The sequence below is a fragment of the Bidens hawaiensis genome, unplaced genomic scaffold (assembly GCF_021521415.1).
Source record: "Bidens hawaiensis isolate Kalapana, Puna unplaced genomic scaffold, B.hawaiensis_p1.1 tig00035168_1, whole genome shotgun sequence".
NCBI lineage: Eukaryota > Viridiplantae > Streptophyta > Magnoliopsida > Asterales > Asteraceae > Bidens > Bidens hawaiensis.
The window spans coordinates 2,985-29,086 of NW_027496134.1; the positions used below are offsets into that span (position 1 = coordinate 2,985).

General features: G+C 41.4%; 1 pseudogene; it reads right to left on the bottom strand.

Moving 5' to 3' along the window:
- Nucleotides 1-800: 800 nt before the first annotated feature.
- On the bottom strand, nt 801-2,767 carry LOC143587176 (glycosyltransferase family 92 protein RCOM_0530710 pseudogene; annotated as a pseudogene).
- Between the last annotated feature and the right edge of the window lie 23,335 nt (nt 2,768-26,102).

Sequence of the window (26,102 nt, forward strand, 5' to 3'; positions counted from 1 at the left end):
ACAAGATCTGACCAAAGCAGCCCATGAACCAATCACAAGGTGACAGCTCACCGACAAACAGTACGAGGAGCATGCTCTAGTACTGTTTGTCACTATTAGCCGCTGCCTACTCACCAACCCTTGTCGTGGCACGCACATAGCCTGCAGTTGGTGGAAAAGGAATAGTACACAGCCGGCCTGGTCACTATCAGCCGCTGCCTACCCACCAACCAGCATGGCACGTGCGTAGCCCATAGTTGGTAGAACAGGAATATTCTACAGCTGGCTGTACCTGCTTGGAAACCTACCTTCGGCTATAAATACTCCAACACCTTGGAACGGTAGGATCATCTGGTATTTTACCTTCACTAGCTATTTCTCTCAATATACATTTATATTCTGAGCAATCTAGTCTGATTCTCACGCCGGAGGGTGGTCACAAGGAGGAACCCCCCTTCTCAGTGACGAGCTTACGGTGTCTGTTTTGCAGGTCATCTGAAGAACATCCTTCTTTGCCGGACCTAACCCTCGTGGGAAACATTACTTAACCCCCAGATTATCCATAATCTGCCCGGGGTCGATTAGTGTTTCTTCACCATCATTTTGTTGACTTCAAAAATTCTTCTTTTCTAGACCCGATATTTTAACCGAAATGGTGAATCTTAGAGCCGTCGAACCCTCATAAAAGTTTTACGGCAAAAACATTTTAAAAGACAACCTATTTTTAAGTTTTTAACACGAACAAGTTACGGTCATAGTATTCTTTAACCCATGCCCGACCCGATCACCCGTTTTACCAGGCTTACTCAAAACCTTACATACAACATAGTTACAAACCAATATACAAAAAGAGGAACACAAGCAATAAATTCCTTTAATGTCACAAGAAAAGAATTATATAACATACATCTATCACCAAAACCCGCCCCTTTCATACTTATAAAAACAATGTTAGGAAAACTCGAAATTCGAAAAGGCACCCCCTTTTCGCATAACCAACAGTTAACCCCTGTCAAAGAATCAATCAATCAAAGTATCACTATACCAATATTACATCACATATCTTTATCCCATGGCAAAACACCACTAGACACATCACCCAAGTTACCCAAAACAAAGTCCCTCAAACCAGTATCCCACACCTCACAAAACCGCAACCGCCAGTCAACCGGCTCAATCGCCTCCGTCCCCAACCCAGGTGCTCGGTCCCTCGACCCTTCGTTCTGGTTCTCCGTCCAATCCGCCACATAAGTGGCCACCCGTCTATAGAACTTGGCCCGAAAAACCTCCCACACTTGGTACTTATAATGATTAATGACCGCGACACTTTGAGCCAAATCGATGAACGTATACCCGCTCCTTAAATGAAAATGATGCACCACGTTCATTAAATTTGGGTCGAGTGCATCGGGGCGGATAATCGACTTGTGTCGTTCCGGGCTTTGTAGTCTGCACGTGTACCCAACCGTGACCCCGTGTTTGGGCCGAGACGTTAACCCAGAAGGCCCGAAACTATGACATGACGTTCTAATCTCACCAATCGATGACGATTTGGTAAAGTTCGAAACCAGGGTTTTAAGCGAACCCGGGCCCGCAAACCCGGATGTCGGGTTATGTGGAAAGTAATAAAACTCGTCCACATCCATAAACGAAACCCAATTGCATTCAGACCGAGCCCGAACCGCACAATGTGAGAACCCGGCCTCTTGAGTCTTGATCCAAGGCCACACGTGTCGGCTCACATTATAACCCTCGGATACAAGATTCTCAACAACGGCTTTGATCTCATCATCACTATTATTATCATACACGAACCACTTCCCGACACCAAGCCACGAGTGGTATGTAACCCACTCGCGTATCAAACGGGCCTGGTTCCACAGCATCGTGCAAACGCAAATCTCATGTTTTATAGCTTTCGGGGTGAATATCGACCCGGGTATTTTCGCAACAGACGGGACGAGAACATGGTTACCCCGCGGGGCTCGAAAACTAACCGTGACCCGAACCCCACGGGCTTTATCCGGGTGGTTAATAATACTTCTTGGAACCGCACACCTGACCACTTCCTGAGCGGCAGTCACAGCTTTGGAACTAAGAATATATTTCCCATTCATTTCCGAATCTGGTAACCCGAAATGACAATTAAAATTCGCCGGGTCAGATTCTTTCCCCTGTCTATGACTAATCCCCTTGACGAATATTATAACAGTAGTTCCATCCAATACCGCTTCATAGGCTAAATTATCCCACGAGTTCAAGGGTTTATTATCTTCACCGGAATCAACTGGTAAACTTGGCCCCCGTCGTGTTAGTGTAACCAGCGATGAGGAGTTAGAAGGTGGACACCGGACGAGGAAGCGGTTATCGGTGTATTGGTCCACCGACAAGACGGGTAAACGGTTGATGACGTCATGATGATCCGTATGGTTGGTTTTGTAAAGGCATTCGAATGGGTTGTTGGAATTGGGAGGTTGTGAGGAGGTTATTATTAACAGGATGTGATCAGGAAATGAAACCCTGGAGTGGAGTTTGAATTTGGATAAAACCCTAATTGGGTGGTGAAACGACGTGGTGTGACGGTGGAAGAAGAAGTAGAAGAAAAGGAAGAAGCAGAAAAAGTAAACAAGAGATCTGACGGCGGGAGAGTGACGGAGTTTGGTGGGTTTCAGGAACCGTTTACGTTTACGCCGTTGCTCCGGCGAGTCCATGACGGTTGTTTTGGTGAGTGGTTGGATCTGGGAGGCGGTTGGTGGTTTTAAGGACGGAATGTTTGTCGGAAACGGTGGTCAAGGGCGGCGATGTGATGTGGGGTTTAGTTTAAACTTTTAAAAGGAAGGTAAAAGAGATGATGATTGAAAACTGCTGTGACCAATCTTGAAATTATATACTTTGTTTTTTAACAACTATTATTCTTATTTCCACGTATCATCCACGACGTTTTCTTTATTGCCTTTCAACGCTATAAATCTTTGTTATACATCACGCCACTGCTTGTAACTTGTAAATGCTTTTCATTTACTTTATTTTTACTAATAGCCTTTCGAATTATCCCAATACTAACCGAGCCTCTAATCATTTACAATAATTTTAACGTTTTAGATCTGACTTGCTTAAAAACACAATCAATACAAACTCATTATTATGGAAAGTATGTTTTGAATCTAAGATAATAATAATTTCAAACATTAACTATCAACCATATTGGATTAGAAGATCAAGCTTTTATTTTTCTTTATCGGTAAAAGCATAAAAGAATTAAAAATAACACAAGTTATCGTTGGAACAAAAGTATGAGATTAATTAAATATAATAAAGTGTTTTACAAAACAACTAAAATAAAATAATTTTATATAAAGAATACATACACCAATCATAGCGTACCTAAAAAAGGAACAAAATAATGGAAGACATCGTGCTGCTTTACGCAAACATACTCGCCTCTTGTTACGGGTCAATTAGTTATTGCTAGGGGGGCATGAGTGGAAAAACACAGGGATACTTTAGTCAACAAAAATGAACTTTTTTTATTCATTTTACGTACCTCTATATATAAACTACTAGTTTGATCCTCCCGTGTTACGGGAGTTTATTAAAGTTTTTGTTTTTAATCGTTTTGTTATATTATGATGATTTATTTTACTTTTTAACGTAGTTTGTTTTAATTTAATACATATATATTAGTTTGTTATTATATTTTTTTTTTTGCGTTTGAGTATTTTCAATTGAGATGTGTAGTTTTAAGATTTTTAACGAACAAAAATACACGAACACGAAAATGTTGATTTTTTTAAATGAACAAACATGAACAAAAATATTTGTCTAATGAAAAAGGGTACGTTGATGTAGTTGACGATGGCGGGTAGTATCGGAAGTTAACCGGCGATGGAGATGATAGACCAGCAATGGAGAACATGTAAAGAAGATAAATTAAATTAGGGTTTGAAGATGAAAATATTTACCAATAAATAAGATCTTATAACTCATTTGAGAGCTATTAGGGTTTGGTAAGACCCTTAACCCGTGGAAATTATTATTTGATGATTAAGAGGCTATTTCACAAATATATGAGATGTTATAACCCGTTTAAGGGTTATCCAGGTTTGGTGAGACCCATGACCCGCGAAAATTATTGTATGATTATGAAAGAGTTTCATAAATAAATGAAATGTTATAACCCATTTAAAGACTATCTGGGTTTGGAAAGACCCATACCCACTATTTCGGGTCAAATGCATGAGAAGCCTCCATTTAGGACTCAAGCAATCTGGTGGCTCTAGAGAATTGGGGGGACAACCTGAGAGCGACACGTAGGATTTTATGGTAGGCAATTATATAGATAGTTAGATAGACTAATAGGTTATAGGTTTCCGTTTTCCTTTCTGAGGGCTTCGTAATCGTAACAAGGTTAAATGTTTTTAAAAGGGGCCTGCTAATAAGACACCCCGCTTCAATATTCATACACCCTCTATATGACTAGTATAGCTTATACGAGTAGTATAGATATCCGTACACTAACAACTATCAACTTTTTGAAAAAGGTGTTTGACCAAATTATTATACGAGTCGTATGGGTTATACGAGACATTACTGGTATCCATACGAGTAGTATAGACTATACTACTCGTATAATCCTCATACACCCTCTTTACGACTAGTATAGCCTATACGAGTCGTTTTGGATCACCACACACCCTTCTCAGACCGTTAATATAAAACTCAACTACATCTCTTGACCAACTTTTTTTTGTTGGATTCAAAACTGCAAAATTATTTTTTCCGTGGGGGTTTTCGGGAACATGTGAAGAAGATGCCGAAGTAATTGTACGAGGCCTTGTTAAACGCCTCCAAACATCATCGGTCCATCTTGCCGATTTGGAAACTGGTTGTGAGGAAAAAAATTCTTCATTTTCTTCTTTGTCTCTTCGGTGCGCCATTTGGAAGAAAATTAAGGGTTTTAAAGATGGAGTAAATGTGAAGTATTATTTATAGTTGAAAGTGGACCATGTATCATTTGAAACAAGATTTATTTATCTCGTACAAATTAATACCACTCATCTACAAATTTATCTTGTATAGTTCGTGTAACTCGTATGAGACATTCGTATACGCAGTCTTAAAAAAGGTGTCTTGGCATAAAGCAGGAAGTTGTCATGTCATATGAAAATTCAAATTATCTCGTATGGCCCATACTACTCGTATGGGGCGTTACTCGTATAGACCTTCTCGTATTGTATGGTCAATGGGTTCTGACATAAAGCTGACATCTATACGACTAGTATAGCTTATACGAGTAGTATGGTAGGGAAGGGTGTCTGAATAGAAAATTAGGTGTATGAATAGAGAAGGCAAAATGGGAAAATTCCAGAAATAGCCATATTTTTTGAAGAGGTTCCAAAAATGTACTCCAATTTTTAAAATTCCAAAAATGTCTCACTCTAACACATCTCCAACGATGCGTTAGACTTCTTAACGTATCGTCAACGACGTTTTAGCCTCTTGTTTATTATTTTTAATATTATATTAATATAACTATTTATACCTATATTTGTTTTTTTATTACTTTTAATATATAAAGTATAATATTATTTCGAATATACCGACAAAGCATGTTTATTTTTATCTACGGACCGACATAGATTTACTTAAACCCGATTCATGTCAAATTAATATCGAAATATTCAATAAAATTTGACCCGCACGGTTTCAAATAAAATTTATGCCAACATATAAATAAAAACAAACATTTTTTATTGGTATATTCGAAATGATATAAAACTTTATATATTAAAAGTTATAAAATCAAAAAAATCAAGTAGAATTAGTTATATTAAGATAATATTAAAAAAAAGCAAACAAGAGGCTAACACGTCGTTGACGAGGTGTTAAGAAGTCTAACGCATCTTCGCCGATGTGTTAGGAAGTTTAACTCATCTCCGACGATGCGTTAGGAAGTCTAACACGTTTTTGACGATGCGTTAAAGATAGACTTCCTAACGCATCATCGGAGATGTGTTAGAGAGGGATATTTTGGAATTCTAAAATTTGAGGGACATTTTTGGAACCTCTTCCCAAAATAAGGCTACTTTGGGAATTTTCCCTTTTAAAATAGATTGTTAGACTTGGATAACTCGTAGTCGAGATATGTTTACGACCAAAACACCAAGGCACAACGCCCCCGCTCCCCCGCACATTTTCAGTCTTTCAAATTTTGATAAGTTACAGTTGACAAACGACATAATTTAAATAAATAAAAGAACAATTTTATTTATTATATAAACCACCAATTTCATTTTTTTTAAAAACTTCACCAATTTTTTTCGCCATCTTAAACCTAAAAATCTTCTCATCCTCTTTCATTTTATTCAGTTTACCGGACAAATATGAATTCATTCAAAAATCCTATGCTCGGTTTTGATTAATACTCCCGACATCTCGACCCAAACAAAAAATAATCCACAACTAAGCACCGTAACCAGTTGGTGTTAATTACAACCGAGCATGAGGGCATACATGCAACTACTTGGTCTGGTTTTCCGAACCCAAACACGATGGCCGGTTCAAAATCTGAGCACGATGGCTGGTTTCGAACACAAGGAAGGAGACACGGTGCCGTAGACACAACCTGACCGAAGACTCGTGTCGGGATGAGCCAACGTGAAAAAGGCAGAGGCGCACCTGAGAGAAAACACACAAGGGAACCTGCTGGCAAACCTCGGACTAAAAAGGAAACTATAACATGGACAAAGGACGAGTATGAATACATAACACCGTCGTGGCTAGCGATATCGGAAGATCCTGAATGTGGTAAACTGTTCAAAGTTATTCTTATTTATTTATTTATTTATATTGAACAATAATATTGAATTTGTAGTTATATTCTTTTAACTATTTTTTGTAACCAACTATCAGGTGTTCGAGATTCTTTGGAAAAACATTTTGGAAGTTTTGCATCTAATTGGGTCCTTGTCAGGGTTTTCATTGGACCTTTTTGACGAGAGGACCTCGCCTCCGTGAAGCGAAAGGACAAATCAGGTTGTTGTGGCTGCTCTACTTCCATGTAGTCCTCGTTGTTTCGATTGAACACTTCATTTCGCCTTTCGTTTCCTTCCATAAACTTATATGTGGCGGGTCCTGCTCGGTTCGACAACGGTGGTGTGAAAGAGGAGGTTGAGCCGAACAAATAACGACCAGATATAGGTTTTAATTGCTCCAGTCGGTACAAATGACGGCAATGAAGAAACCCTAACCCAACCCTAAGAGGATTAGTTCAATATCTCGACCGAATGATAGTAAGGATATGGGTCAGTATGAATTGACCTCGGCTAGACATGCAAAACAGAACACCGTGAGCTCGTTACGAGAAGGGGAAAAGAAGAGGCCTTCTCATAACCACCATCGGCATGAGAATCAATATTGGTATACATAGTAATCGTTTAAAAAAATAGGCTGCATATCCTTTTACCATTGATCATGCATGGATATTTGTAACATCGTGAAAATATTGGATCAAAAATATCAAGTTCTATAGTTAAAGGACCAAAATTGTCAAAATCAAAACTTCAAGGACTAAAATGAAAATTCTGGTTTCCTGACCCATCGCGATACGCGATGCATCAGAAGGGAAACCCATCGGGTATCGCGATGGGTTGTCTGACAGGCAAGGCACGTGGCATGCCACGTGTCCACACGTGGCACAACGTCCACCACGTGGCAGCACGTCCGTTACGTGTCGCCACGTGTCAACACGTGGCACAAAGCCTGCCACATGGCAGGTCTAGACGGTGACTGGGCCAAGCTACGTCGCAATACGTGACGGGCTTGCCAAAGGGGCCATCGCGTACCGCGATGGGCTCCATGATTTTGCCTATAAATAGCAAGGTCGGGCTCTCTCATTTTGCACACCAAAATCAGCTTTCAATTCACTCTCTAATATCTCTCTAAACATTATAAACCATACCCTTAATTACCTCGAAGTTCGGGACCTTGATTCCTTGTAAATCGTGCCAATATACCTACGTTCCTCGATTTCGTGCCATATTCCAAACAAAGTTCCAACAAAGAAGAAGGTGCCATCCCAACGTCCTGAAGACTGTATCGTAAAGCGTGCCGACGTGTGGAGAAGTGTTGGTGTGCATCGTTTTGTGTACCAATGAAAAAGTGTCGACAGAAGGGTTTGATCAAGAAGAAAAAGAAGGCGAAACGGCGTTGAAGTGCTGCTCGAGTCTATAGAGTATTCATAAGCCAACCAAGGTAGGCATAATACCCGAATAAAATAATAATAAAATATTATAAAGGCTTAAACCTTAAGTCGAGGTTATATTCGATACCTCGATAAATAAAAGAAAATATAACAAAGAAAGGAAAAGATAGAATTATGAATATATATATATATATATATATATATATATATATATCAATGTGATTATATTATATGATTATTTGTTATAGAATATTATTTAAGTAATAATAACTATTTTTAAATAATAAAAGAAAATAATATGTTTCTTAGAGAAGAAGAAACGTAGGGTTAAACAAAATAAACTAAAGGTTTATATTGTAAAAGAATGTAAGTTAAAAGAAAGACTTTTAATTTATAAAAGAAAATAATACTTTTTAACTAAAGGTTTTAAAGTAAAGAAAAAGTGATTTGAACTAAAGGTTCGCAGAAGAAGATATAACTGAGGTAAAGATTATAAAAAGACTAAAGGTCTTAAGCCGGATTGTATATCCGACTAACAAAAGGTTATACTCGTACTATAGGTGCGAGATAGCAACGGGAAAGACCCTCGGACGGTGTATTGAAGTCGATCCAAATCAAAAAGGTGAATACGCCCTAAACTTTACAAACTTGTTTTCAAATGAGTCAAATGTGTTAAATGAAAAGGTTTACATGAGACTACGTGTCTCTAAAACATTTATAAACAAGAGTATAAGCCTAGCCCTCAGGCTGTAGTATACGTTTGTCTGGATCCTTACGTATGTGGTGGGCCCACCACACCTGGTTGTCACACCCCCATTCTAGGCCTAGGAGTGTGAACCATAGTTGGTATCATATTTGTAAGTAAATCAGAGTTATGGTTATTAGCGGAAGACTTTTAAAATATAAGGACCGATATTATAATAATTTACAATACAAAAGACGAGACAAAAGTCTCGTTTGGTTTTACTTGTTTATATGTTTTATAAAACCACCAAGTTTTAATATTTACATAAAACTATCCAAGCCATCGGATACTTGAGCTTCTTCGTTCTCTCAAGCTCTAATCTTGATTACCTGCACAATGTTAAATAAAATACGTCAGCAACGTATGCTGGTGAATATGCTGACGCTAAAATATTTTCTTTACTTAATTACTCCTCGAGACCACGTAAGCCTCGGCCCATATTGGCTTAGGAATAATCAAGTTAAACAATCATCATAAATTCGAGTCTCTGCACTAGGTCACCTCAGCGAAACACCGCAGCGTTTGTGACATAACTTAGGTACTATAAATATACACATGGCCATTCCCCACTCGAATGTAACTTAGGTCCGGCCCATCGTGGCTGGAGGTCGTGACCAAGCGTGGTGCGATGTGCCCACCGCGTTCCACATATGAAAGGATCCAGATAAACGTATACCATAGCCTGAGGGCTGGCTTATACTCTTATTTACAATGTTTTTAGAGACACTTAGTCTCATGTAAAGTTTACACATAACACGTTTGTTTGTTTTCAATGGGATTGGCTTCCAACACCGTCCGTTAATCTTCCTTCGCTATCTCGCACCTATAGTATGAGTATAAAATTCATTAGTGGGATACTCGATCCGGCTTAAGACCTTTAGTCTTATTTATCTCGATGAACCTTTTAGCTCATTTTCTCTTTTACTTTAAAACCTTTAGCTAAAAAGTAATCTTTATAAACCTTTAGTTTATTTATAAAACCCGACGTTTCTTCTTCTTTAAGAAACGTATTCTTTTCTTTAATATTTAAGTATACTCGTTATACTTTAAATAATATATTTCATAACAAAGAATAATCTTATATATATCTATTCATAATATATATTTTATCTTTTCTTTTCTTTATTTTCTTTGTTATACCTTTCTTTGATTATCGAGAATAATTTCGACTTAGGGTATTAAGCCCTTTCAATATTTTATTATTATTTTGGTCGGGCATTATGCCTACCTTTGTCGGCTTAGAAATACCCTTCACACTCGGGCAGAACTTCGACTCTATCCTTCTTATCAACACTCACTTGATTGAATCTTGGCACGCTTTTCGAGGTAATCACCGGGTTGTTGGGGCAGCACTTCCTTCTTGTTCTGGATGTCGGGGAGTGGCACGGAAATCGAGATAACGAGCACGGAAAACGAGTTTTCGGGGCACGTTTATCGAGACGGATCAAGGGCACGAACTTCGAGGTAGAGAGAGAGTCTAGAGAGAGAGTATATGTGTGAATTTGAGGTGCGTTTGCCTTGAACCCGTAGCTGCCCTATTTATAGCCACATCGGATCCCATCGCGGTACGCGATGGGTCACTTGGCAGACCTATCGCGTAGCGCGATATAGGCCTGCTGTGTCAGACCCTAGACCTGCCACGTGTTGACACGTGGCAGGCGCCGCCACACGTGTCAACACGTGGTGACACGTGGCAGCAGGCGCTGCCACCATGTGCCACGTGGCACACGTGTCACGTTGTGTAAGACACCCCATCGGGATACGCGATGGATGTCTTTCTTGACCCTATCGCGTAGCGCGATGGGTATAGAAAACAAAAATTTCAATTTAGTCCCTGAAGTTTGGAAATTGGCAGAATTGGTCCCTTGACTTTTGAAATTTTACATTTTTGGCCCGAAATTTACGTGATGTTACATCGCCCCCACCTTGAAATAAATTTCGTCCTCGAGATTGCTTACGAGAATAAATGAGGGTATTTCTTTCTCATTTCAGACTCGAGTTCCCAAGTATACTTAGGTCCTCGTCGGGAATCCCATCTTACCTTCACGATTTTCAAGGTTCGTCTTTTAAGTTTCTTTAGTTTTGAATCTTCAATTTGGATGGGACGTTCAACAAATTTTAAATTCTCATTGATTTCTACGTCTTTTAACGGCATGGAAAGAGATTCGTCGGCTAGACATTTTCGTAGATTCGAAACATGGAATACATCGTGTATCCCTTGCATTTCCTCGGGTAGTCTCAATCGATATGCGACGGTAACAATTTGTTCGAGTACCTCAATGGGTCCAACGAATCGAGGACTTAGTTTACCTTTCTTGCCGAATCGGACAACGCCTTTTCACGGCGAGACTTTTAAAAGAACTCTATCACCAACATTAAACTCTAACGGGCTTACGACGGACGTCGGCGTAACTCTTTTGGTGATCACGTGCTGTCTTGAGTCGTTCGCGGATTTGAATAACCTTGTCGGTAGTTTCTTGGACTATCTCAGGTCCAGATAATTGATTATCTCCGGTTTCAGACCAGCACACGGGCGTCCTACACTTTCGTCTATACAACGCCTCGAATGGTGCAGTTTGAATGCTCGTGTGATAACTATGATTATACGAAAATTCCATTAGAGGTAAGTGGTCATCCCAACTTCCTCCTAAGTCTATTACACATGCGTGGAGTATATCTTCCAACATTTGGATTATCCTTTCGCTTTGCCTATCAGTTTGTGGATGATAGGCAGTGCTAAGGTTTAACTTTGTGCCGAGTGCATGTTGGAAGCTTTTCCAAAAGTGAGACGTGAAACGACTGTCTCGATCGGAAATTATAGATAGCGGTACTCCATGCAAAGCAACAATGTTGTTTACATATATACACACTAATCTATCCATTGAGTACGACTCATTAATAGGTATGAAATGTGCGGACTTTGTTAGACGATCCACAATCACCCATATCGCATTGTGTTGTCGAGTCGTTTTCGGGAGTTTGGTTATGAAGTCCATAGTTATTAATTCTCACTTCCACATGGGAAGTTCAGGTTGCTGAAGCAATCCCGAAGGCCTTTGGTGTTCGGCCTTGACTTTTATACAAGTGAGACATTTTGCCACATGCGAATCGACATCCTTCTTCATTCCGTTCCACCAACAATTTGCTTTAAGATTTTGGTACATTTTATCGCTTCCGGGATGCATCGTGTATTTGGACTTATGGGCTTCGTTTAATATTTTCTCGCGTAATTCTCCAATGATTGGTACCCAAATTCTATTTCCGAGTCTAAGGATACCATCGTCACCTTTGACCAACGAGTCAATGGTGCCGTTTCGTTTCTCATCAAAGGATTTGACTTTCGTTGATCGCTTGAGTTTGCGCGGATTTGATTTGGTCAATAAGATCAATTTGAAGTTCTAGCCTTAACGCCCGGACTCTTTTTGGCTTTTCGTGCTCTTTACGACTTAAGGCGTCGGACACAACGTTGGCTTTACCTTCATGATAGACAATTTCGCAGTCATAATCGTTTAGAGTTTCCATCCAGCGTCGTTGGCGCATATTAAGTTCTTTTTGATCAAAAATGTGTTTTAAACTCTTGTGATCGGTGTACACGATAAATCTTACTCCATAGAGATAGTGCCTCCATATCTTAAGTGCAAAGATTATGGCGCCTAACTCTAGATCATGAGTTGTGTAGTTTTTCTCGTGCACCTTGAGTTGTCGAGAGGCGTAAGCTATAACTTTCTTGCGTTGCATCAACACACATCCTAAACCGGAATGTGATGCATCGCAAAAGACTACGAAGTCTTCCATCCCTTCTAGCAAAGCCAGTATAGGAGCTTGGGTAAGCTTTTGTTTAAGTATATCAAACGCCTCTTGTTGCTTTGTTCCTCATTCATATTTGATGTTTTTACGAGTTAGAGAAGTTAAGGGAACAACGATTCAGGAAAAATTTTTGATAAACCTTGCCAATCCCAAGAAACTTCGGATCTCGGTTGGCGACTTTGGAACCTCCCACTTTGAAATGGCTTCAATATTAGCGGGATCTACTTGAATTCCGTTAACGTTTATTATGTGACCAAGAAATTGCACTTCGTGCAACCAGAACTCGCATTTCGAGAACTTGGCGTACAACTTCTCGGTCCTAAGGATTTCAAGTAAGGTTCGAAGATGAATTTCATGGTCATCCTTAGACTTAGAGTAAATAAGTATGTCGTTGATTAAAAAGATTACAAATTTATCTAAGTAAGGTTTACAGATTCAGTTCATCATATCCATAAATGCGGCTGGCGCATTAGTGAGTCCGAATGGCATAACGGTGAACTCATAATGGCCATACCTCGTTCGGAAGGCGGTTTTAGGAATGTCTTCGGTTTGAACCTTAAGTTGGTGATAGCCGGAACGAAGATCGATCTTGGAAAAGTAGCTAGCACATTGCAATTGGTCGAATAGGTTATCGATACGCGGAAGTGGATAACGATTCTTGATGGTAACTTTGTTGAGGGCTCGGTAATCAATGCACATTCGCATGGATCCATCCTTCTTCTTAACGAACAGTATTGGCGCTCCCCACGGTGATGAACTTGGTCGTATAAAGCCTTTCTCTAGGACCTGGTCTAGTTGTTTCTTCAGTTCCTTCATCTCGGTTGGCGCGAGGAGATAAGGTGCTTTAGCGATCAGAGTAGTACCGGGAATAAGATCGATTCTAAACTCTACTTCACGATCAGGAGGAATGCCGCGGAGTTTGTCGGGAAATACATCGGCATAATCAGAAACAACAGGAACGTCTTTGGTTTCTTTGGGTTTCGATTCTTCGGTGACGTAGGCCATGAATGCCAAGCATCCTTGATTCAAACATTTGTTTGCCCTTATCATGGAGATTAGGCTAACTTGGCCAGCTTCCTTGTCCCATTCAATTCGTATAGTACGTTTATCGGGGGCTTGGAGTTCAACAGTCTTGGTATTGCAAAGGATACGTGCATGGTTGTTGGATAACCAATCCGTACCCAATACAACATCAAAACCAGCAAGAGTCATAGGTAATAATTGAATAGGCAAAACATAACCGGCTAACAAGATTTTTCCATTTTTTAAAGCTTCGGAGATTTTAACAATGTCACCATTAGCGGTTTCGACGCTTAGAGTTTTATTAAGTTTGATTAAAGGTTCGTTTAATAGACTACAAAATTTATAATCTATAAAACTTAAATTGGCTCCTGAATCAAACAAGACTCTTGCATAGGCGTTGTTAACAAGAAACGTACCGGTTATAGTTTCTGGCATGTCAGCCGCTTTCTTCGTGTCAAGGACAAAGACTCTTGCATTGCCCTTCTTGGGCTCATTCTTTTGACCGCTACCACCTGCACCACCAGTCGCGGGTTTATTTTTAGGACACTCGAAGCTAAGATGTCCCATCTCCTTACAATTATAGCAGGTCATTTTTTTCTTCCAACAATCGGCCGTAGCGTGGCCGGGTCTATTGCATGATCCACAGACTCGTGAGGCGAAGTTGCATCTACCTCGATGATACTTCTTGCAAATTTTGCATTGAGGGACGCCGAAATTGGAGCTAGACCTTCGTTGGTCAACTCCTTTACCTTTGAAGAGGGTATCTCCACCTCTCCTTGAGTCGTGAGTCATCACGACCTTCTTATCTTCTTCTTTATTGCGGATCATTCCGCCCATCAAGTATCCTGCTAACTCCATCGCGGAGTCAGCAGTTTGTGGTAAGTGCGATCTCACCATGTCACGAATTTCACGAGGTAGTCCCCATATATAACGTGTCACTTTGCTGGACTCGGGGGTAACCAGCTGAGGAACTAATCGACAATACTCATGAAGTTTCGTGTTGTACTCACGAAGGTTTGTTCCAACAACCTTGTGAGCCAAGAATTTGGTTTGGATTTGATCTGTCTCGTGCATCGGACAGAACTTCGACATCAACAACTCTTTAAATTCATTCCACGTCAGACTATACATTACCTCCCTTCCACTACTTAAGATTAATGCGTTCCACCATTCGTGTGCTTCGCCCTTGAACATCAAGGCGGAGTATTGTATCTTTTCTTCTTCCGTACACTTACTCGTGATCACAATCGTTTCCATTTCTTCGAGCCACCTTACGGTATTGATGGCTCCTTTGTCACCGTAAAACTCTTTTGGTCCGTAATACTTAAAATCTTTAAACGAGCAGCCACTTATCTTAAGTTTCTTAAATTCTTGTCTCATGCCTCCATCGGCATTTGATTCATGCATGCTTTTGTCCATGCGGGAAGGTCTGGATCATGGTTTGGAAACAGACTTTCGAGAAGGATTTTCAGAATGATAATGTTTTGTTTGGGATCTAGTTTCAGATGCTTCTCTAACAACCTTATCGATAAATTGTTGTATTTGATTCATGTATTTTTCGGGAATCGGATCCTCTCGTTCTTTCTCGGGACCTTTCCCTTTCACTTCTCGTTTCTCGGCTTCCTTTCGGGAAACCTCACGGTTATCGCTTTGTCTAGACATTCTCTTTTTTTTTATCTTTTATATCTTTTTGATCTAAAATTTAACATATTTCTTTTCTTATTATACAAGTTTTATTTATTTCACATTCATATACATATCATAAATGAAATGTATATTAACTTACAATAGACTTTATATATCGTTTAAAACGATATATATGATCCTATCCTTAATACATATGATACATATTATACACATATCATACAAACTATTTTACACACATAAACTTTTTCTTCTCATGCTATCCTCTTCTCATTCTTTTATAAACTTCCTCACAACTTTAGTGAGCTTGTTGCATTTGCGAAGAAGTTTGTCACCTATATTCTTTTTCTTCTTTCCATCAATATCTATCTTCTTCCTCAACTCATCAGTTTCTTGTAAGGCTCGATCCAAATTCTCTTCCTGGGACTGCGGTATGTCGGTAGGATACCCATATCTTAGAGGTGGGTCTCGGTAACCTATCATCACAATGTCGTAATGGTTCTTGGGATCTGGGTATGGTGATGCAGTCACATCGGAGGGATAATTGAAAAATGTATCAGCTGCTTCATTTTGCTCACGAATTTCATTGACCTGTTCTTCAATGGATGGAATCTCGCCTTGATATGATGGGAAACTTGTTGACGCTTTTCCCTTGAGTTCATGGAGGAATTGCATGTACGGGTCCACAGATCCATAGCTTGGGGTTGAGTGTTGCTCCTCCATTGGTGTGGTTACTTCGTTTGGATTGTCCGGGTATTCCTCTTCTGGGTTGGTTTCCTCGTTTGGTTCCTCTTCGGTCATTTCTGGATCAGTTTCCTCTTCCGGTTCCTTCTCCAGCTCTTCTTCAGTCATTGCGGGCATGTAGATCTTCTCGTATGGCATAGTCACCCTCATCTTGGGCTTGTGAGACGGCCCTTTATTGTTGATGTGGGAATTGGCAGTATCCATTGTTGAAGTACCGGTATGCCACCTTCTCTGGTCGGAATGGCATTTCATCCATTCAGAAGAAGGAGAATTGGGTTCCTCCTTTACTTGTTTGTTGGCAAGAAAATAGTATGACGGATGCGGATTTGGCGGCACATATCTTGGATTTGAGTAATGTAGTGGGGTCTCCATCGGTTGATATGTTGGTACCTCTAATGAGTGATACATTGTCAAACTTGTCGAGTGATAACTCGAGTGTCTTGGCGGTTGGTACACTTGATGTGGAGTGTTGTCCAAATGGTAGATAGGACTTGGTTCCATGTTGGGATGTTGGCTAGGTCCTTCATTGAAATTGAAAAATGACTCAAAATAATCCGTGCTCATAATGTCTTTAGGGAATTTATAATACGTCCTTGCTCTTCTTGCTTCATTATCGTAATACCTCATTAATTCTTCATACGACATCTTTTTGGGTGGTTTAGAATGTAGAGTGGGAAAGAAAGGGTTACCAACCAATCTTATCCCTATTCAAATAAACAAGTAATTATTTCCTATGCTTGAATAGAAGCTTGGGTATTGTTTTATGATACTCAATTCGCTAAGATCGATGGCTCTGATACCAACTTGTCACACCCCCATTCTAGGCCAAGGAGTGTGAACCATAGTTGGTATCGTATTTGTAAGTAAATCAGAGTTATGGTTATTAGCGGAAGACTTTTAAAATATAAGGATCAATATTATAAATATTTACAATACACAAGACGAGACAAAAGTCTCGTTTGGTTTTACTTGTTTATATGTTTTACAAAACCACCAAGTTTTAATATTTACATAAAACTATCCGAGCCATCGGATACTTGAGCTTCTTCGTTCTCTCAAGCTCTAATCTTGATTACCTGCACAATGTTAAATAAAATACGTCAGCAACGTATGCTGGTGAATATGCTGACGCTAAAATATTTTCTTTACTTAATTACTCCTCGAGACCACGTAAGCCTCGGCCCATCTTGGCATAGGAATAATCAAGTTAAACAATCATCATAAATTTGAGTCTCTGTAATAGGTCACCTCAGCGAAACACCACAGCGTTTATAACATAACTTAGGTACTATAAATATACACATAACCATTCCCCACTCGGACGTAACTTAGGTCCGGCCCATCGTGGCTGGAGGTCGTGACCAAGCGTGGTGCGATGTGCCCACCACGTTCCACATATGAAAGGATCCAGACAAACGTATACCATAGCCTGAGGGCAGACTTATAATCTTATTTACAATGTTTTTAGAGACACTTAGTCTCATGTAAAGTTTACACATAACACGTTTGTTTGTTTGAAAACAAGTTTGTAAAAGTGGGGCGTATTCACCTTTTCAATGGGATCGGCTTTCAACACCGTCCGTTAATCTTCCTTCGTTATCTCGCACCTATAGTACGAGTATAACATTCATTAGTCGGATACTCGATCCGGCTTAAGACCTTTAGTCTTATTTATCTCGATGAACCTTTTAGTTCATTTTCTCTTTTACTTTAAAACCTTTAGTTAAAAAGTAATCTTTATAAACCTTTAGTTTATTTATAAAACCCGACGTTTCTTCTCCTTTAAGAAACGTATTCTTTTCTTTATTATTGAAGTATACTCGTTATACTTTAAATAATATATTTCATAACAAAGAATAATCATATATATATCTATTCATTATATATATTTTATCTTTTCTTTTCTTTATTTTCTTTGTTCTACCTTTTCTTTGCTTATCGAGAATAATTTGGACTTAGGGTATTAAGCCCTTTCAATATTTTATTATTATTTTGGTCGGGCATTATGCCTACCTTTCTCGACTTAGAAATACCCTTCACACTCGGGCAGCACTTCGACTCTATCATTCTTATCAACACTCACTTGATTGACACTTGGCACGCTTTTCGAGGTAATCACCGGGTTGTTGGGGCAACACTTCCTTCTTGTTCGGGATGTCGGGGAGTGGCACGGAAATCGATATAACGAGCACGGAAAACAAGGTTTCAGGGCGCGTTTATCGAGAAGGATCAAGGGCACGAACTTCGAGGTAGAGAGAGAGTCTAGAGAGAGAGTATATGTGTGAATTTGAGGTGCGTTTGGCTTGAACCCGTAGCTGCCCTATTTGTAGCCACAATCGGATCCCATCGTGGTACGCGATGGGTCACTTGGCAGACCTATCGCGTAGCGCGATATAGGCCTGCTGTGTCAGACCCTAGACCTGCCACGTGTTGACACATGGCAGGCGCCGCCACACGTGTCAACACATGGTGACACGTGGCAGCAGGCGCTGCCACCGTGTGCCACGTGGCACACGTGTCATGTTGTGTCATACACCCCATCGCGATACGCGATGGCTGTCTTTCTTGACCCTATCGCGTAGCGCAATGGGTCTAGAAAACAGAAATTTCAATTTAGTCCCTGAAGTTTAGATATTGGCAGAATTGGTCCCTTGACTTTTGAAAATTTTCATTTTTGGCCCAAAATTTACATGATGTTACACTGGTTATATTGATGCTTTAATGACCATGTGTATCCATACGGGTACATAAGTATGTCGAACGCTGCGGTGTTTGCTAGGGTATTTCGTGTATCGACTCGAGTTTATAAATTGTTTTGTTTAAACTTGGTTATTCCTAAGTCACGATGGGCCGAGACCTACGTAGTCTCGAGAGGTGATCAAGTAAAAGAAAATATTTTTAGCGTCAGCATATTCACCAGCATGCGTTGCTGACGTATTTTCTAAAGATTTTGCAGGTCAACAAGGTTAGGGCTTGGGATGACGAAGTGCTCAGGATATCCGATGGCTCAAATCTTTTTGTTAAACTTAATATAACATGAATGGTGGTTTTGTAATTAAAACAAGTAATCCTTAAAACATTAAACGGGAACTTTTAAATCCCGTCTTTTTTGAATGTAAATATTATATTTTAAATCCACATGTTTCTAAAGACTTCTGCTTTAAAACTTAACTCTGATATTGTGACACCCGGTAAATTCCCAATCCCTTAAACCAAGTAATCAACCTAAATATTAGGTAATTATGTTATATGCGCCTTGCGCGAGCGCGCTATGTTAGAATCAGCGCGTGCAATTGTTATGTGCGCCCTGCGCGAGCGCGCCATATTAGAATCAGCGCGTGCAATTGTTATGTGCGCCCTGCGCGAGCGCGCCATATTAGAATCAGCGCGTGCATTTGTTATGTGCGCCCTGCGCGAGCGCGCTATGTTAGAATCAGCGCGTGCATTTGTTATGTGCGCCCTGTGCGAGCGCGCTATGTTAATCAGCGCGTGCATTTGTTATGTGCGCCCTGCGCGAGCGCCATGTTAAGAACCAGCGTGGGCATATGTTATATGCGCCATGCGCGAATGTTTTGGCTTTATGTTTTCATGTAACTTAACGATATGTTGTCTAATGGGTTGACCATCCCGCATGATGCTAAGGCGGGTGCATCCTAAATCGTTTATGCGCGTGCGGAAGGGAACTAACCTCCCCGCATGGCGGGAACATTGAGAGCTAGTTTGTCTGAAGCTCCAAGATGGAATTGACTTCAACATAACTGATCACTATGTTGAAATACCAAGACCACCTGGAGAATCTACAAATGAAACTCAATGTCCCTAACTGCGAGAAGGTTACGCACCTACCCGCAGCAAAGAAATGTCCTTCACGCAGAAAGCTATGCGCACAAAGTGATACGCACAGAACACTTAGTCTATTCTCCAGACGTAAGGAGATTACTCCCGCCCAAAAGGAAACAGTAGCGTGTTTCAGAGATTTTCCACTTTTTACTGTACACTGACAAAAGTACCTGAAAAAGCACACTGTAACATGAAAAGTCAACTGTCAGCCACCCTATTCTCACCAACCCCAGACCTGCATGTCCTGACCAAATCAAATCAAAATCTTTTATCCACTACTCCACTTTTAAATAAATAATAATAATTTCCATACTTTATCATCATTACACCTAGATATGAAAAGATTACAATCTCCTAAAGCAAGGGATTGTGTTCCCTTGAGTTTGACTATAAATATGTAACCTAAGTTATCACCCAAACACACTTCAAACTTCTCTCTTAAGAACTGCAAACTTGCACTAATCATCTCCCAAGCATCCGATCCTGTTACTAGGTAAGCCGAGAATATAACCTTGAGATCTACCTTCCAACCCTCATATTCTCCTATTTCTTGATCTTAATATATATACTTCTTAATCGTATTCTAGACCTTCAATTCAAAGGCCAACACCAAGAAAACCCGAATCTCGATTAATCCCTTAACAAGAACCACAGGTGAGTCTCACAGCCCCTATTTTCACTGTTTTTAAACTGTTTTCGAGGCGAGGGACACGTACTTAAATTACGATTTATCATGGTATACTTACAAGTTATGTAAACGATTATGTTTAAATTATGTTTCATGATGAGCAATGCAAACGGTTATCTTTGGTTTACGATGTATGTGCGCCAGAATTCGAGTAAGTGATCACTTTACCATTGGAACTCTAAGGGTAGGGACTGCTGGTTTGATCCGCCCACTCGTAGGGGTCGCACCTCTTACACAGACGAGTGCCTAGTATGGTCATGGGGCAGTACTATGGGTTTGAGCCCGCTCGTAGAGGTCGCTCCTCTTACGCAGACGAGCGCCTTGTTTTCCGGCACAACGTCTGCGCGTAACCCGCGGGACGGTATTATTCGCTCGTAGTGGCAGCGCCACTTACACAGACGAGCACGGTTTTTCAGATGTGTCCGCGCGTAACCCGCGGGACGGTATTACTTGTTTCGCTCGTAGTGGCAGCGCCACTTACACAGACGAGCACAGTTCCCAGAAATGTTCGCGCGTAAACCGCGGAACGATTTTTATCAGATTATGTTTTCAGAACTGTTTTACTAAGCATGTGTTTCAATGATGCTATTATGTTTATGACGCGATACGATTTATCAAGTTACTAAAACTTGTGAACTCACTCAGTTTATACTGATTCAATTGATTTACGTGTCTTTCAAGAGATAACTAGGTAGCGCATGGAGTCACACTTAGAGCACCTCACGCTGAACATCTAAAACTAGCTTTTTGGAAGATTTTAGTTCTATCCCTTTGATGCGCATGGTTGTTCCCGCCGCGCAAGGGGATATGGCGTGGAAATCTTCAACAGTTTTTATACTTGGATGTTTTATGTAATTTTTAAACAATGTAATGTATTTGTATTAAACATTTCATGCGCAATGAAAATCTTTGAATGTTTGCAATGGCCCGTGCTTAATTATCAATCCCCACTCGCGCGCGCCCGGCTGTTTCCGCCGCTCAGGGCCGGGTGTGACAGATTGGTATCAGAGCACTGGTTATAGCGAACTAGGAAAAGAAGTTTTAACCTAGACTATAACCGTTGGGGAATCGCATGAAATATTTTTCAAAGAAAATATTTTCAAAAGAAACTATACACACACTTAGGAACACGGGTCACACAGTGTCTAGTGAATAAAGATAAAGAACATTATGCGCTCAGAGTACATGCGCTAAGTTTAATATATTTTCACTCTTTTAAAGCGAGAATGCCTCCAACCAGAGCCAAGGGAATTACCATGACACCCGAGGAACTCGCGGAAATAATCGCGCAGGCGATTGCGACACATGAGGCCAGCAAGGCCGAATCAAGTCAGGGTCGTCAGAACGAGACCCCAGAACCCGATTCAGGAGCCTTGGACAAAGGGTGCTCCTATAAGACATTTATGGCCTATAGGCCTTGGCCATTCAAGGGTACCGAAGGGGCCATTGGGCTCTACAACTGGATTGACAAGATGGAGACAGTTCTCTCCATTAGCAGATGTAGTGAGAACCAGAAGGTTCTTTACGCGACCTGCATGTTCCAAGAAGCAGCTTCGTCTTGGTGGAAGCTTCAAGTGAAGACTTTGGGGCGAGAAGTTGCTCTTCACAAGACCTGGGAAGAACTGAAGGAAATGATGATGAGAAAGTTCTGCTCTCGCGCATAAATCCAGAGTCTGCAGCAGGAATTCTGGAACCACACCATGGTAGGAACGGATATCGACGCCTACAACAACCGGTTCAATGAGCTTTGCCAGTTAGTGCCAGACATGGCAAACACGGAGGAAAAGAAGATCGAGAGGTATATTTTTGGGTTACCTCCTGTCGTTAGGGTTCCGCTCAACGCCGCAGCGCCTCCAACCTTTGATGAGGCGGTAGCGCGGGCCATCACCCTTACAAAGGATACGGTCCGTGCGGGTATGTTGACTACGCGCGGAAACGAGCAGCGAACCTCTGACTCCAAGAGGAAATGGAACTCTCACCACCGAGGGTCCGACTCCAAGCAGCCACCGTTCAAGAAGCAGGAAAGCGCAAGGGTTTACGCGATCCAAGCCGCGGAGCCATCAAGGAAAGGATACAGCGGGCCTTACCCATGGTGCAACAAATGCAAGTTTCACCACGAGGGTGAATGCGCGAGCGTCACGTGCGCCAAATGTAACAGGCCAGGGCACAAGACGGTGAATTGCCGTGCTAAAGAAGCTGGAGCCAGTGACAACTGCTACGCATGCGGAAAGCCAGGGCATTTTAGTCAGGATTGCCCGCAAAGGGGAAACCAAGCTCGCGGGAGAGCTTTTGTGATCGGCGCGGGTGAAGCTAAAGAAGAGCCGAATGTGGTAACCGGTACGTTTTTGCTTAACGGCCATTTTGCATCTGTCTTATTTGATACTGGTGCTGACCTAAGTTTTATATCTGCTGAGTTTAAAAACTCCCTAGGCTTAGCAACCAGTAGGCTAGACACGCCTTATACTATAGAACTAGCCAATGGTAGGCAGTTATGCGCGAACGAAAGAACTGAGCAATGTGTTATAGTCATGGGAGGTCACGGGTTCAATATTAACTTGTTACCAATAGACTTGGGAAGTTTTGACATTGTGATAGGTATGGATTGGTTAGTCGAGAACCGAGCGAAAGTTATTTGCCATGAGAAGCAGGTTCGGATCCCACTGTTGAACGGAGAAACCTTGGTAATTCAAGGGGAAAGAAGGGGAGTTGCGACGAAACTGATTTCGTGCCTAAAGGCGCGCAAGTGCCTAAGGAAAGGGTGCTACGCCTTCCTGGCGCATGTAGTAGAGAAGAAAGGAGATGAGCGAAGAATTGAAGACTTACCAGTAGTGCGCGAATTTCCAGAAGTTTTTCCTGAAGATTTGCCCGGATTGCCGCAGCCGCGACAAGTAGAATTTCGTATTGATTTAGTCCCAGGAGCTGCGCCAGTAGCTCGAGCGCCTTATCGATTAGCTCCATCTGAGATGCAAGAGCTATCCAATCAGTTACAGGAACTATTGGATAAGGGTTTCATACGCCCAAGCTTTTCACCTTGGGGAGCTCCAATACTGTTTGTTAAGAAGAAGGATGGTTCCTTCCGGATGTGTATTGACTACAGGGAGCTGAACAAGCTGACAGTTAAGAATCGGTACCCCTTACCAAGGATTGACGACTTATTTGACCAGTTGCAGGGATCCAGTTATTATTCGAAGATAGATCTACGGTCCGGATACCACCAACTTAGGGTCCATGAGGAAGATGTGCCGAAAACAGCCTTCCGAACTAGATACGGCCATTATGAGTTCTTAGTGATGCCTTTCGGGCTAACTAATGCGCCGGCTGTATTCATGGATCTGATGAACCGCGTGTGCAAACCATACTTGGACAAGTTTGTGATTGTGTTTATAGATGATATTCTGATTTACTCTCGGACCAAGGCCGAGCATGAGCAACACCTGAGATTGATTTTGGAATTGTTGAGGAAAGAAAAGTTGTATGCGAAGTTTTCCAAATGTGAGTTTTGGCTTAGAGAAGTTCACTTTCTCGGTCACGTTGTAAACGAGAAAGGGATACACGTTGATCCTTCCAAAGTCAAGGCCATCGAAAACTGGGAAGCGCCAAAAACCCCAACTGAGGTGAGGCAATTCCTAGGACTAGCTGGCTACTATCGACGCTTCATTGAGAACTTCTCCAAGATAGCTCTACCTCTGACCGCGCTAACTCAGAAAGACAAGAAGTTTGTTTGGGGCGAAAATCAGGAAACAACATTTCAAATGTTAAAACAGAAGTTATGTAGTGCGCCAATTCTGTCTCTGCCCGAGGGGACGGATGACATCGTCGTTTACTGCGACGCTTCACATCAGGGACTCGGATGTGTCCTTATGCAGCGAGACAAAGTCATAGCGTATGCCTCGCGCCAACTCAAGACCAATGAAAAGAACTACACAACGCATGATCTGGAACTTGGAGCGGTTGTCTTCGCGCTAAAGATTTGGCGCCATTACCTCTATGGTACAAAGTGTATAATCTTTACGGATCACAAGAGCCTTCAACATATATTTGATCAAAAGGATTTAAACATGAGGCAACGAAGATGGGTGGAGTTGTTGAATGATTATGATTGTGAAATTAAGTACCACCCTGGAAAGGCGAATGTGGTAGCAGACGCGCTAAGTAGGAAGGAGCGAATAAAAACGCTATGAGTCAAGGCTCTAAGGTTGACCATTCACACAGATCTCTCTACCCGCATCCGAGACGCTCAGCAAGAAGCCTTGAAACCAGAGTTTGTTAAAAAACGAATCCCTTGGAGGTATGATTAAGAATTTGGAGATCAAAGAGAACGACACTCGATATTTTGCTAACCGCATATGGGTCCCTCTCAAGGGAGGATTGCGCGAGCAAGTATTAAACGAAGCTCACAAGACGCGGTATTCCGTACATCCTGGCGCAGACAAGATGTACCAAGATGTTAAAACGCTGTATTGGTGGCCCAATCTTAAAGGCGCCATCGCGACGTATGTCAGTAAATGCCTGACGTGTTCGAAGGTAAAGGCTGAATACCAGAAGCCGTCAGGGTTGCTTCAACAGCCAGAAATTCCCATGTGGAAGTGGGAACAAATCTCTATGGACTTCATCACCAAACTGCCAAGGACACCTGGGGGTTACGACACGATCTGGGTTATTGTGGATCGGCTAACTAAGTCAGCGCACTTCCTGCCGATCAAGGAAACCGATAAGATGGAAAAGTTAGCCCGATTGTATATTCGAGAAGTAGTTTCAAAACATGGAGTCCCAGTGTCCATCATTTCTGATAGAGATAGTCGGTTCACCTCAAGATTTTGGAGATCGTTACAAGGGGCTTTAGGTACTCGTCTTGACATGAGTACGGCATATCATCCTCAAACGGATGGGCAAAGCGAGCGAACAATCCAGACATTGGAAGATATGCTACGCGCGTGCGCGATCGATTTCGGAGGTAGCTGGGATACTCATCTCCCATTGGTTGAATTTTCTTACAACAACAGTTATCACACAAGCCTCAAGGCTGCGCCGTTTGAAGCTTTGTATGGGCGCAAGTGTAGATCCCCACTGTGCTGGGCTGAAGTGGGTGACAAGCAAATGACTGGTCCAGAATTGATCCAAGAAACAACAGACAAGATTTTTCAGATACGGGATCGCCTTAAGACAGCGCGCGACAGACAGAAGAGCTACGCAGATGTGCGAAGGAAACCGTTGGAGTTTCAAGTAGGGGATAGAGTACTTTTGAAAGTCTCTCCATGGAAAGGAGTCCCCTGTTTCGGCAAGCGAGGAAAGTTGAATCCGCGCTACATTGGACCATTTGAGATCCTGGAAAGGATCGGTCCGGTTGCTTATAAACTCCGTTTACCCGCCGAACTCAGTGGAGTTCATGATACGTTTCATGTGTCCAACCTCAAAAAGTGCTTATCTGA